This window comes from Protopterus annectens, chromosome 2.part2 (assembly GCF_019279795.1).
Source record: "Protopterus annectens isolate FY-2018-M chromosome 2.part2, PAN1.0, whole genome shotgun sequence".
Taxonomy (NCBI): domain Eukaryota; kingdom Metazoa; phylum Chordata; order Ceratodontiformes; family Protopteridae; genus Protopterus; species Protopterus annectens.
The window spans coordinates 872,174,978-872,190,473 of NC_056730.1; the positions used below are offsets into that span (position 1 = coordinate 872,174,978).

At 44.0% G+C, this 15,496-nt stretch overlaps 1 protein-coding gene across 2 annotated transcripts in view; it reads right to left on the reverse strand.

The window, feature by feature from the left end:
- Positions 1–15,496, reverse strand: part of TUT7 (terminal uridylyl transferase 7) — a 3,176,298-nt gene that overhangs the window by 2,414,193 nt on the left and 746,609 nt on the right. The gene's annotated exons all lie outside the window — the stretch shown is intronic.

The window sequence follows — 15,496 nt, forward strand, 5'->3', positions numbered from 1 at the left end:
GAATCCAGGTGCAGAAATGCTGCTTAGTATACACACATTTGCTAGAAGAAAAAAATCATAATATTCAATATTCCTTTTCATTTGCTTACTCTCTCTTAAATCTAATCAAAGGTCCTTAAGTCAGTTATTTCACCATGCAAGTATGAAAAAAGCACATTAATTTTAACTTTGTCATGCTTTTTTAACCATGTTTCATTGCATTGTCTATATTTTTCAAAACTATACATGAAAGAGAGAAGAGGGGAGAAAAAGAAAAACAACACCTGTTTACAATCCCCAGTACACTTAAAAATAGCATGCAAAGAAACCATGCATCACAAACACCGTACCATCAAGAAAATAAAGTGTTGTCTTTACTTATAACGGTCTCCCTTCTCTTTCCTCCCCAAAGCATTTTTCCAAACATTAATGACATAAAGTAAGGCCTACACTTTAGAGTCCCCCCACAAATCCAATAAATTTTGAAAAAGTCCAATATTTCCACAGTTTCTTGTTCCATCATATTTCACAAATGTAATTATTGCATTGTAATCCCACATTAAGTTACTGTTTTTATTACTGTTCTTCTCCATCACTCAAATCCTGTCTCTGCTTCATTTCCAGTGTACTCTCGATTCTTCATGACAACTCTCGTGTTCCCTTCCTTCTCTCCAACAATTTCCGTTGAAATACTGGAAAAGGATTTGCAGGTACAGTCTCTCTGTGGTCTTTGTGACCAGAGGAACAAGAAGCAGAACCTCCTTCTGTTGCACAGCTAACTTTTTGTTAGACAAACTTTTCCTCTTTAGCAAGCACTTCATCAATAAATTATTTTGTCCCTCCAGGGAAGAACACCTTAAAGAGAGCTGAATACTGCAGTCTGAATCTCACTTGTCTTGTATCTTCCTCTAAGTTACTGGAAGTCATGTCTGATGGTTGCACTGCTTTTTCCTAAACAGCTGCTTAACTTTCCATAGTCCGTGTTTCTTCCTCACTTTTTGTAGTTGTTTCTTTCCATGTCTTCTGTATTTCTTTATTCCTGGCATCTATGCAGTACACTTACTAGCCAGTTACTGAAATTTACCCATAAACATAAGTCTATTGGCCTTCCCTGCTGAGTTTCTGTTTTCACACTAGGAGCGCAAGGAACAAGCTGTTACTCAGTATGCAGCCATCTTGGAAGTGCAGCAGGACCTACTGTCAGTACATTTTTTAACGTAAGCAACTTTACAAATATATTTTCAATAATGCAAGCATACGTACAAATCAGTTTGATAAAAAATGACATATAATTCTTTACAAAACTCCAGCTAGCTATGCTGGCATATGTTACACATCCACTGCCTTACTTCTCCTGGCATAGCTGGCACTACCTCACATCATCAAATCTCTCCCCCCTTTGAAGACTCAAGCCAGTTTTTCAAGTGACCCTGCAAAAATGTGGCTTGAGAGAAATAATCCTCTCCAGGAACACATCACCAATACCCTGTGTCTTGACAGCCCATCTGTAATGGCATTGGCGACCCCACTACAGTGCTGCACTGTCATGTCATATGCCTGCAACTCTAGACTCTGCCTTAATAACTTGCCACTTTGCTGGCTGTCTCAATGTAGCCATGTTAAGGGATTGTGCTCTGTAACAAGAGTGAATGTCCTTACACACACACACACACACACACACACACATATATATATATATATATATATATATATATATATATACACACACATACACATAGGATTGAAGTTTCTGCAGTGCCCATACTATGGATAGACATTCTTTTTCTGCAGCTGCATAACATTCCACACTGGGTTGGAGTCTACAGTTGAGATATACAACTGGGTACTCTTCTCCCTCTAACGAAACCTGGCTGAGTATAGCCCCCACCCCATGGTTCAAAGTATTCACCTGCACAGCAAATTCTTTGCTGTAATCTGGAATGGCTAACACAGGGGTTCCTTCCAAAGCCCCTTTAAGCTTCTGGAATACCTGCTCACATGCTGGGGTCCACACAATCGTATCTGGCCTGTTTTTCTTCATCAGGTCTGTGAGGGGAGCAGCTATTATACTATAATTGAGAACAAATGTTCTATAGTACCCCACTGTCTCCAAGAATGCCTTCGCCTGCTTTTTGGTAACAGGGAAAGGTCTCATCTGAGCAGCTTCCACTTCGGCAGGTTCTGGCCTGATCTTATCACTCTCCACTCTATGTCCCAGGTAAGAGACTTTTGCCATACCCACCTGTCACTTACTGGGCTTAATCGCCAACTCTGCCCTTTGCAGTGTGCCCAGTCCCCCCCCTGACATGCTGAAGGTGTTCATGTCAGGAATAGCTGTAGATGGCAATTTCATCCAGGTGAGCAAGGGCATAATCTTCTATTAGGAAACAATCTACCAGCCTCCGGAAGGTCACTGGGACATTTTTCATCCCAAAGGGCATATTTGTAAATGCTTATAATCCGAAACAATTCACAAAGGCTGACCTCTCTCTAGCAGTGGGAAGCCAGTAGCCTCTGGTCAGATCAACAGTGGTAAGATACTTAGCCCCACCAAGCTGCTATAAGGCTTCATCTGTCCTAGGCAAGGCGTAAGCATCTGACTGTGTGTGACTATTTAGTTTTCAGTAGTCCACACAGAAGCTGGTGTTGCCATCTTTCTTTGGTACCAGCACCACTGGAGAAAGCTAGAGACTGCTGAACTCCTGGATTACCTCCAGTTACAACATTTCTTTTATCTCCTCATTCAGAGTCTGTCTGACTCACTCAGACACCCTCTAAGGGGCCTGCTTGATAGGTCTCTGAGGTCCTGTATCCACATGGTGATGCACCCTGGTTTCCAAGTGAACATATCCCCAAACTCCTGTAACACTGCTCGGATTTCTCGAACCTGGGTAGATGACCGCTGCAGACACATTGCTACCCCTTCCACTGAGATGTCAGTATGAGCCTCACTGAGAAGATCACTCACCAGATCTCATTCAGATGACTCCTGCCGTCCAGTGGAAGTACTCAGCACCAGGGCCTCCATATCATGGTAAAGCTTCATCATGTTAACATGGTACAATTTGTACTCCTGTCCAGCAGGTTTACCAAGTAATTAACATTGCTGACCTTCCTTACCACTTTGAAGGGTCTCTCCCAACCTGCCTACCGCTTACTGTGTCTGAGAGGAATGAGAACCATAACCTGTCCCACAGCATACTCTTGGGCTCGAGTATTCCTGTCATACCTGACATTTTGCTGCTGCTGCTGGACTCCTGCCAGATTGTCCTGGGCCAAGCCCATGAGCTCCCTAAGCCTTGTCCTGAGGTTTAGGACATATGCCACAACAGACTCCTTGTGGGACTCACAGTCACCTTCCCACTCATCATGAATCACATCTAAAAGACCCTTCACCCTATGCCCGTACAACACCTCCAACGGTGAAAAAAACTGTGGATTCCTGCAGTACCTCTCTGTATGCAAACAGCAAATGGAGCAAATATTTGTCCCACTCTCTCAAACTTTTCTGCAAATGCTCACAGCATGGTCTTTAGTGTAGAGTTTAACCTTTCCACAAGATCATTAGTCTGGGGGTGGTCTTTAGGTGCTTCATTCTTAAGCGCTCCCACAGACAAGCCAGTAGGTCTGACATGAAACTGGAAACTCTGTCAGTATTTCTATCAGGAAACCTACCCTGTTGAAAATCTCCAAAGAAGCACTGCCACCATCTCTGTCTCGATGGAGAACACAGCCACCATCTTAGGGTATCTAGTAGCATAATCTACTACCACCAAGATATACTTCTTCCATGTAGAACTTGGGGTACTCAGAGGCCCCACAATATCCACAGCTACCCTCTGAAATGGCTCATCAATCACAGACAAAGGCATCAAAGGAGCTTTGACCTTGTCTTTGCTTTGCCTACTTTTTGGCACTGCTCACATATCCTGCAGTACCGTGTTACATCCCTTGCAATCCCAGCCCAATAAAAGTTCTGCACAATATGTCTCTTGGTACCCTTTATGCCCACATGATGTGCAAAAGGACTGTCATGGGCTATGGCTAGATCTGCTAGACAGTAGGCTCTAAGCACTATCAACTGCTGTATTACCTCACCCTTTAGCCCTCCCTCAGGTGTCCATTCTCTATACAGTAACCCTTTGCCCCAGTATACAAACTCCCCCTTTCCATGAGAATCAGGTGACTCCCTAGACACCCCCCCCCCCTGAAGCCTTATAATGTAGGGTCAGCTTGTCCCAACTCTATCTTTGTGACCTTCTCCAGCTCCTCTTCCACAGGAAGTCTGGTATTTTCTAACAGTGGTCTCCCTGTCAGCATGGTTACTACCACTCACCTCTGCCCTTGCAGTCACTGTGATCAGGGGAAAATCAGTACCTATCAACAGCTGTGGCTCATCCTCAGCCTCAATACTACATGGAAGCTCCCTTCCTGAAATAGCCACATTATCAGCTCTGGCTTCAGGTGTGGGGTTTGGCTGGGTCTCCTCCAGGCTACCAGACCCACATGTCTATCTCCAAGATTGACTGCATGTAACTGCATGCACACAAGGTACAGCATTATCAAAATCATTCCCTATCAGGACATCTGCAGGTATATACTTAAACACACCCATTTGCTCATTTCTTTTTCCATCCTTCCAGTCAAGGTGAACCCTGGCCAAAGGCATTTAGAATGGGGTCCCCCCTCAACCTCTGACTGGAGTGGACTGCCAAGCAAGTACAGCTCCTCTTTAACCACTGCAGGCTTCACAATGGTTATGTCAGAGGCGGTCTCTCTCCTAGTAGTGGCCTATTTTCCATCCACTAAGATGGGATATAAACTCTGGTGATAGTCTGGGTACCACTGTTGACTCCAGACAACTTACAACTGGCATAATGTTATCCCACTTGCTTGCTTCCCCACCTTTTCTTCCCTATCTTGCTTCCATGGACATCTGTATGATACATGGCCACACTGGTTACATTTAAAACATCTAACCCTTGATCTTGGCTGTGTACCTAAACTAGTGGCTTCCCATTACTTGTGGACTCTGTTGGGGTGGTTTAGGCTGCCCACCATGGACTCCCTTATATCCAGGTACAGCACTGGGTATCTCCTTCTTGTGCAGTGATCCCCTGCTTGCTAAGTGGAAATCCCCTTTTCTCCTCAGCTCATCTGCAGAGTTACACTCCCGGTCTGCCAACCAGATTCTCATGTCCTCAGGCAAAGTGCTAAGGGCTTGTTCCCTTCATCAAAAGGTCTGCCAACCTTTCAAAAGTGGTGACCTGACTCCCACTGACCCACCTATGAAAATAAGTGCTTAACAAAGCAATGTAATCACATATACTTTCATCTGCCTTGCCTCAATGCTCACAAATTTTTTTTCTGTAAGCTTCAGGTGTTAACTTAAAACATTCCACTAAACATTATTTAACTTGATCATAGCGGTGGCGCTGCAGTAGCGTTGTCGCCTCACAGTAAGACGCTGTCCGGTTCGATTCTCAGCTAGAGCGTCTTCTGCATGGAGACATGCGTGAATGGACGTACCTTCGTTGAAGGTTGTGCGTCAGGGCTGGTAACTCGGCACGTAAAAATCAACTACCAATCATTAGCGGACCGGAGTTCTGCTGTGGCAACCCCTAACTGGGAAAAGCCAAAAGACGCAAATAGTTTAAACAATCAGTATCAGACAATTTAGAAGCTTTACCATGGTGTAGGGGGGTCAAGAACCATACCCAGAGCCCTTTGTAAACAATACACTCTATACAAACTCTTTGAAATATATGAATAAAACTATCAAAATTATCAAACTACTGTGGAAGAAATTTACCACCCTTTATTACTTCTAGGGTTCAGTTATTCCCTTCCCCATTACATCCATGATCCTGATGAAGAGTCAGCATCTCCCTCTCATGTTGACAGCGCTTCTCATTTTCTTTGACCTCCAAATGCCAAAGTCTCTCTGGTGATTCTAATTCCATCTGTTTTGCCTGCCATAGTCACTCCGCCACGTCTAATTCCAAATGTTTGGCTTCCAGTTCAGGTCTCTCCAACTCCAGATAGATTTTTAAGTCATCTGAGGAAAAGATGAATTGTCCTGTTCCTGAGGGCTGCAAATCACCATCACCAGACTGGTTATCCTCCTGGTTGGTGGTCTGGGTTACAGCTGCATTTAAGGCTAAAACTATTTCCTCTTTAGTCAGGTTGGCATGCACCAGTCCTTTAGCTTCACACACTTTGGCCAACTGGTTCTTTATCAGCTTGCCATAATCCTCTGCTGACATATTTGTCTGCTTTCCCCGAATAAACTAACAAAAAATAAAACTCTGTATGTTTACCTTGTGGCTGCTGAGAGTACACACACCTTCAGGTAGAACTACCTACAGGCTACAGAAGGTCAATTAATATCACACCACTGCCACCAATACGTGATGTCCCTGCTCTGGGCCAGTAAGCCTCAATCCTCACCACTGACACCGGTGAAGGACGTTCACTTGGAACAAAACTAGATACACACAGTACTTCCAGATATAGTTCTTTGCATCACAAACAATTTCCTTTAAGAGCACAAAGGGAGCACACTCAGTCCTGGGCTGGGTTTCCCTCTCTCTTTCCAGGCCCCCAAATAAGACTCCCTACTCACACAACTGTAGAGATGAGTCCTCAGCCAAGTGTTCCAAGCCAAGACCTCCAGCACTCTCTCTGTTAAACCAGTGCTCTGTATCCCTGCTCCAAGTAGATGACACACACCTGGGACAGGCTGGCACAGACTTACCAGTTATGCCCCCTTTGCCCAGACTATAAGGTAGATACTGCCAACAAAATACTACAAAGCCATCCATTTTAAGGCTCTTACAAGGGTACCCAATTATACTGACTAAAATTAATACTAATATGGTATTACTAATGGTAGTGTTTGACCAATCCAGTAAGGCTTTTAGGAGCAGCCACAGTGTCACCAAATAAATACAAGTACTCACTAAGGTTAAAATGTTCTCTAAAAGACCAGTCACAATGAAAAGTGTTTTACTAATAAATAATAAAAAGAACATGAAAATACAAAATATTTATTTACAATAAACACCAGAGTTTCAATTACAGAAACATTAAAAACAACACTCATGGAAAGATTCACAGAGATAAATAAATACAATACTTAACTAATCTCACTGTATTTTAACTAATCTCACTGTATTTTCCAGACTGATGTAAAGAATTACTGTTTCCTTGTTCACTTACTAGAGCAAGGCAAGAGAAAGCGTCTTCCTTCTCGTCAAGTTTCACAAACAGACTGCTGAGAGCTAAGTGACATCTCTCACTAATATCTAAATATCACTTCAGTGCTGGCTACAGAATGACATCACATCTGGTCATCTGACTCTAGTTCACACACTACTCCCTTTACTAGAAACTGAAGAATCTGGCACATGTGTCATAATACACACACACACACATATACAGTTTTGCTAATATGTGTTGTAGCATCTGGAAGCTAGAAAACCATTTCAAAACCCTTCCAGGGTAGCAATTACTTCACCCCTAAGGATAATACAGTAGGATTCCTAGAGGTCTATATATCGTCCACGAAAACCCCTTTCAGCGAATGGCTTTTTGACAAATGATAACCAGCGAAATATAACTCCCATGAACTGACATTTCAGCGAATTTCTTCCTAGGGGAAAAAAAACACTTGGCCATCATCGGGAATTTGCTCTCTTTCCCACTGTAGTGTGATCTTGGAGTTGGTATACTTAGTTAGTAGGGTGTGCGGGGCAAAGTCCACCACTTTGAAGGGTTTTAAATTTTGTCTGGTTTTAGGTTGGTCAAGCATTTTTCCCCTAGGAAAAAATTTGCTGGAATGGCCATTTGAGTTAGATTTTGCTGGTTAACATTCGGCAAACAGTTGTTCGCTGAAAGGGGTTTTCGCAGACATAACATAGACCTGGATTCCTAGTCCTGATTTTCACAAATACTTTGCCTCTGGTTGTAATCAGAACTGTAAGGTACAATCTTTATGGCCTAAACCAGGTAATTTAATTTCAGACTATTTTTCAAAGTTAACTGGATTGACAGTAAAGTACAGTTTTGTACCTACCATAAATGTAGATGTCCGATAGGAATGCATCTGCAGTCCTTACAAATGGGTTGTCCTGTCGACAGGCAGCCCTTCGGTCGGCCGGATTCCAAAGTCTGGGTCTGGCTTCGGCTGGTGTCGCACTTCACCCGACGTCATAGCTGCAGATATTCGGGTATAAAGGCATCAGCCGACGCCATTTTCCTCAGTGTTTCATGCCCCAGATGCCAGGTGCCCTCTAGGAAGGCTAAATTTGGATAAATGCCAATGATTCCAAATAGTAGAGAGCAACCACAAAAAATAAGCATGTATGTACATATATACAAACAAATACACCATAATAGATCCCCCCCCAGCTAGCTATAAGATGGCCAAATAGTGGGGAAGGTGGGTGGGTAATCCTGACTGCAGATGCATTCCTATCGGACATCTACATTTATGGTAGGTACAAAACTGTACTATGTCCTTCAAGGATGCATCTGCAGTCCTTACAAATGGGTAGAATACCATAGCTAAACTAGGGGAGGAGGAAAAAAGAGATTATGGTGTAGTTAGGATCCCTTGCAACACAGCAGTGGCAAAACCTGCTCGGGATCTGGAGTATAAAGGTAGATTATAATGCTTGGCAAATGTATGCACGGAGGTCCAAGTAGCAGCCTCTATAATGTCCTTGGTGGCCACTCCTCGTAAGAAAGCTGTGGTAGTGGCTGTAGCCCTTTTAGAGTGTGGCCTGATGTTATCTGGAGTTTTCTTTCCATGGTAAGAGTAACAAAATCTAATGCAATTTCCTATCCACTTGGAGATTGTTTGTTTTGAAATTGCTTTTCCTTCCTTTCCTGTTGCATATGCTACCAGAAGCTGGTCAGTTTTCCTATTGCTCTTGGTTCTGTCCAGGTAGTAGCGTAACTGTCTATGCACATCCAAGGTATGTAGCAGTCTTTCTCCTCTGTTCTGTGGGTTTGGGAAGCAGGTAGGTAGGTGGATAGCCTGATTTAAAGATACTCTGGATACCACCTTAGGCATGAATGTAGGATTAGTTCTCATGGACACTGTATCTTGATGGAAGATCAGGAAGGGTTGTACTGCCATTAATGCCTGTAGTTCAGATACCCTTCTTGCTGAAGTGATTGCCAGCAGGAAAGCAGTCTTCCATGATAAGAATTGTAATTCTGCTGTTGCTGCTGGTTCAAAAGGGGGGAAGTGTCAATTTCTCTAGCACAAAGTTCAAGTCCCATGTTGGCAATGGCGGTTTCCTTGGAGGTTTTACATTTTTAATTCCTCTTAGAAACTGCCTTAGCAGAGGGTGTAAGAATACTGGAGGATCCAAGGTGTATTCTGCTGAGATAGCTGATGCATGTATCTTGATGGAAGAATAGGACAGGCCTGTGTGGAAGAGCTCTGCCAAGTATTCCAAGATGCTGGCTATGTTTACCAGTGACACATCTTCTCCCCTTGCAGTACTCCAAATGAGAAATCTTTTCCATTTTGCTGCATAATTTTTTCTTGTTGAGGGTCTGCGAGCCTCAAGCATAATGTCTTTAACCCTTTGGGATAAATTTGGGTTAATTGATCTTATGTGATGTTCCAGGCAGTCAGCTGCAGAGTTTTCAGGTTTGGATGCAGGATGTTGTAGTTGTTCTGTGTTAACAGTAATGGAACCAGGGGTAGTGTCCATATTAGTTCGAGATAGGCTCCTTAGTAATGGGTACCAATGTTGCCTTGGCCAGTCTGGAGCTATCAGAATGATCCTTGGCGGTCCTCTTTGATCTTCAATAGCACCTTGTGCATCAAAGGAAGTGGTGGGAATGCATATGCTGACAGGTTTTCCCAACTGAAAGATAGGGAGTCCACCTTCCATGCAAGTGGGTGGTACATCCTCGTGCAGAATTTCTTTAGCTGGTGATTGTGTGGAGATGCAAATAAGTCTATTTCTGGGAGTCCCCATCTCCTTGTGATGGCCTTGAAGATGTCCGGATGCAGCATCCATTCGTGGGCATCCGTGGTAGTTCTGCTTAATATATCTGCTAGAATGTTTTCTTTTCCTGGTACGAAAATAGCTCGTAAGTGAATGTTGTAGCTCAGAGCCACATTCCATAGGTCCAGTGCCATCCGGCATAGAGGGTATGAGTGTGTGCCTCCCTGTTTGTTGATGTACCACATCACTGTGGTGTTGTCTGTCCCTATCATCAGATGACCTTCTAGGAGAAATGGTCTGAATGACTGGATTGCCAATTTTACTGCCAGCATTTCCTTTAGATTTATGTGCAGGTGCAGCTGGTCTTGTGTCCATAAGCCTTGTATGCACTTGTCCAGCATGTGGGCCCCCCAACCGAGGTCTGAGGCGTCCGTCGTGATGGTTTGGCTTGGTTGAATGATAGGAATTTTGGTTTCTAGGCTGTGTCTGTGTTGAGACCATACATTTTTTAGGTACCACTGTAGCTTTCTCATATGCAGTCTGGCATGAGGAACCAGTATTATGCAGGATGCCATGAAGCCCAGGGCTTGCAGTACTTTTCTTGTTGTCAGATGGTTCTGCTTTGTTAATGCCAAGAAGTAGAGAGGTAATTGTTTTTGCTTTTCTACAGTTAGAAATGCCATTTGATTTGATGTGTCCAGCTCTGCACCCAAAAAGGTTATTCTTTGGGATGGTATCAGCATTGACTTTTTTATATTGACTGTATATCCCAGGGCTTGTAGCAGGTAAATGACTCTTTGTAAGTCTTCTGTTAGTTTGCTCATGTTGTCCGCTTGTATCAGGCAGTCATCCAGGTAGGGGTAAATTTGTATTCCCTGGAGCCTGCAATGAGCAATTACTGATGCCAGGCATTTCGTGAACACTCTGGGCGCAGTAGATAAGCCAAAGGGCAATGCTGAGAATTGATAATGCTCTGATCCTGCAAGAAATCTGAGGTATCTTCTGCAATTTTGTTGTATGGGAACGTGCAGGTATGCCTCCTTGAGATCTAGAGTTACCAGCCAAGACTCCTTGCCCAGCATGGGAAGAAGCTGCTGTAGAGTCAGCATTTTGGATTTTGGGACAATGAGAAATGTGTTTAAAGCGGACAGGTCGAGAATAGGCCTCCAGTTGTTCTCTTTTCTTGGTACCAGGAAAAGTCTGGAGTAAAATCCCTTTCCTTGTTCCATAGATGGTACCTTTTCCACAGCTCTCATCCTTAACAATAGAGATATTTGTTTTAGAGCTTCTACCTTTTGATTTGGTGGTAGGTTTGACATTCCTCTCTTTCCTGGTAGAGTATGGAAATGAAACCTGTAACCTTGGTTTATAGTTTGCAAGATCCACTTGTCCCTTGTGATGTAATGCCAGTTTTTTGAAAATAAAGCTAGCTTTCCGCCTAAGGGTGCTTCTTTTTGTTCCCTGGTAGGTGGTGCCAGAGTCAAGTCACTGTGATTGTCCTGATGCAGCGGTGGTGGCTGCGCCTGTGCCTCGCTGGTTGTTACCCTGCCACTGGCGTCCCCTGTAGGCACCTCTGGACTGGTTTCTGCCTCTTGGTCGTCTATCTCTGCCTCTCTGGGCTTTAGAGGAGTCTGGAAAGGACCAGTTTTTGGAGGGCCAGTTCCTGCTAAACCTTGGAGGTTGGACCTGTAAGAAATCTTTCACTGTTTGTACAGATTTTGCTTTCTCCTCCATCTTCTTCAGTACCTGTTGTGCAGGTGGATCAAATAAATTAGCCTTGTCCATAGGAGCATCTAATAGCTTTGCTTTGACATGTCCGGTAAGGTCTGCTCTTTCAACCATGCATGCCTTCTGATAACTGTGCCAGTCATGGCTGATCTAAAGGAAGCCTCCAGTGCATCATAGCCACATTTTAAAGAATGGTTACTAACTTGCTGAATGTTATGTACCATTTCCTGAACATACTTCTTATCAAAAGGTTCATCAGAGGACAGTTTTTTAGTTAACTGGTCTAGCATAAATTCTTGATATTGTATCATATGAAATTGACAGTTCAAGGCTCTAGCTGACAGAGTAGCAGAAGTGTAAACTTTTTTACCCCATCTCTATAAGGACCTGGATTCCCTTACAGAGGGGAGGGTTTTTTTTGCAGAAGTAGATGCTACGGCCTTAGGGCCCTGGGAGATAGTCTCGGGATCTGCTGAAGGAGCCTTGTATAAATGGTGATGTGTGTCCGGGACCCTGTAGAACCTATCGGGCTTAACAGGGGCCGGAGGTAAAGAATCAGGAGCAGTGCAAGCATCATTAAATGCATCATCTACAACAGAGAGAACTGGAGGTATAGCTAAAGGCCTATGTTGAGGTAAATGTAAAAAGGTTCTAAGCCTTTTCCTGGAGTCTGAAAAGTCTTGGCCCTGCCACTGAAATTGTTCCCTCATGGCATGTAAGGTTTCCCCAAAGGAAAATTCCTCAGGTGGAGAGGCAGAAGGGATGGACTCTTCAGCATCAGAGTCTTCGTAAGGGGAATAAGGAGTCTCTGGAGGGTCTGTATTTTCTGGATCATCAGAGGAATCATCTGTGGACACAGGCTCGGGGGGCTCTGCTCTAGGCCTCTTCTTTGGAGGTGGATGAGAGGCCCTGTCTGGATGAGGTTGGGATCCCCGGATTAAAGAAATAAGATCCTCTGCTAAAGAAAGCATTTGAGAGCTGGAAGTGGGCCTGTGAGAGGGGGTCTTAACAGGCACAGTCTTTGTAGCTTTAGCTGCTTTAGCCCTAGCAAAGGCCTTAGTGGACATGGCTGCGGGAGGCCTAGCAGCTCCACGTGCAGGAGTTAAGTATCCAGGGGAATAGTGTCAGATAAATCCTGAGAAATCACAACAGCAGGTTGGATTTCAGAAACCGACTCCACGAGGTTAGAAGAAACCTCGGTAGAAGGTCTGTTTTCGGCTGCAGGGAGAACCGCTTGCTCAGTTTCAGCCGAAACCGAGACACTCGCGGTTGGCTTAACCGTGGTTTCGGCCGAAACCGTGGACCGCGAGTGTCGGTCCTTTTCTTTGCGTTTTTTGGAGATTTGCGAAGTCGGAGGATCCGACGGCATAATATAAGCGAAATCAGAACCGAAAAACTGCTCAGCAAATTCCGACCGACGTCTAAGCGTCCGTCGGTTAAAAGAAGCACAGGCTAGACAAGCTGCTACGTCGTGGTCTGGGCCTAAGCAAGGTAAGCAGTAAGAGTGGAAATCTTTATGAGGTATTTGTTTCCCACAAGTTAAACAGTTATTCACTTTTTCTGACATCGGCTGAGGCAAGAAAGAGTCCCCAACGGGATACTTAGCTTTTTAGTAGTTTTCGGAGTAGTATTCGGTAGTAGTAATCTCTGGTTCTGACCGACCGGCACTTGCGAACAGCTTCTGCTTCGGGCGCCACGCAGCAAGAAAGACTGAGGAAAATGGCGTCGGCTGATGCCTTTATACCCGAATATCTGCAGCTATGACGTCGGGTGAAGTGCGACACCAGCCGAAGCCAGACCCAGACTTTGGAATCCGGCCGACCGAAGGGCTGCCTGTCGACAGGACAACCCATTTGTAAGGACTGCAGATGCATCCTTGAAGGACATCTTCTTATCTTCCAGTATTCTCTGTTACAATATCTTCATTTGAACGGTTACAATCCAGTCTCACATACAAGTGTATTTCTTTTCTGTCCAGCAGGACTCACTAATGATACATTTTAACACAAGCCATTTTACAAATACATTTTCAATAAAAGCACCTGTACAAATCAGTTTGATATACAAATGACATGCAACTCTTTACAAAACTCCAGCTAGCTATGCTGGGATATGTTACACATCCACTGCCTTACTTCTCCTGGCATAGCTGGCACTACATCACATCACATCATCACAGAAAGTATGAACAGATGTCCAGGAAGTTAGTACTAAACTGCACCTGGTAGTCACCCCCTTGTAGAAGCCATATGATGAAACCACTGCTTGAGTGGAGTGTGCTTTTGGCCACGTGAGCACAGTCTTTCCCCGGTGAGAGTAGAAGAGGGAAATAGCCTACGAGATCCAGAAAGCAATAATTTGCTTGGAAACTGGTTGTACTTACCTGGAATCTATAAATGAGATAAACAGCTGATCTGTTTTTCTCTATCCTTAGTTTTGTCCAAGTATAAACTCAACTGTCTGTATCCCTTATTTTGGGGGTTGGGGAAAAAGGTTGGCAGACTGATTGCTTGGATGAGGGTTAGCTCGTTAACCACTTTAGGCATGAAAGATGGATTGCCCTGAAGCTTACCCTGTTTTTGTGGAATATAAGGAAGGGTAGATTAGCCATGACAGCATGGAGTTCTGAAACCTTGCGGGATGAAATCAAAGCTAGGAGGACCACTGTTTTCCAAGTGCAGAATTTTAGAGTAGCCAAAACAGATGGTTCAAAAAGGGGTAAAGTGGGCTTATCCAAAACAAAATAAGGTCCCATGGCAAGGTAACAGGCTTTCTTCAGGATTTAAGGTGTAAAACTTCAAAGGTAGGCAAGCATTAATGACAGATAAGTGAGCCTAAATGGAACAGTAAGTCAATCCTGAATGTAACAAGTCAGACAAGTATCAGAGTACAGTGGAGGTGTCCGACAGAACAGGTTGGAGTTTGCACTTAAGGCACCAGATGGAAAAATCTCTTCCACTTGGCTTTTAAGATTTCATGGTGTTAGGTTTCCTGGCTTACTGTAGGACACGAACAACCTCTTTAAAATGGTGTGTCTTGAAGGGATTAGACTCTTATCATCCAGAGAGTTAGACTGAGTGAGGTCAAGCTGGGATGAGGAGTTGTCCTTTTTGTTGAGTTGAGTGATGAGATTTGATTTTGGAGACATTCTCCAGTAACTTCCTTTTGATAAGTGAAAACAGGAGCAGGAACCAGAGCTGTCTTAGCCAGAAAGGTGCCAGAAAGCAGTAGTTTTGGAGATTCCTTATACGCCTTGAGAAGGAGCCTTGGGAGCACATGTAGAAGGGCTATGCAAAAAAAAAAAAAAAATCTTCCTGTCCATTGGAAGGAAAAGGCATCTATTCTACAGGCTAGAGGTGATTGGTTCCTTGTGCAGAAAAACAATAAAGTACAGTTTTGTACCTACCATAAATGTAGATGTTCGAGTGCTAATACAGCTGCAGTCATAACAGATGGGTTATCCTGCCGTCAGGCGGGCCCTCGGTCGGCCGAATTCCAAAGCCTAGGTCCGGCGTCGGTTGTCGTCACTTCTTCCCTGACGTCAGTGCGGCAGGGGTATAAAAGAACCAGCTGACGCCATCTTCTTCAGTTTTTCTTGCCCCAGATGTCAGGTGCCCCCAGAAGGAAGGCAAAACATAAACTTATGTAATAATGCAATGCAATATAATCATAAAACAGTAGTTTGCAAGCAAATACACCATTAAAAAATACCCCAATCAGGTTGTATGAGGAGGTGTTTGTCATAAGGCCTGTCCCAAGAGGGAATGGAGGGAGGGAAACTTGGACTGCAGCTGTATTAGCACTCGAACATCTACATT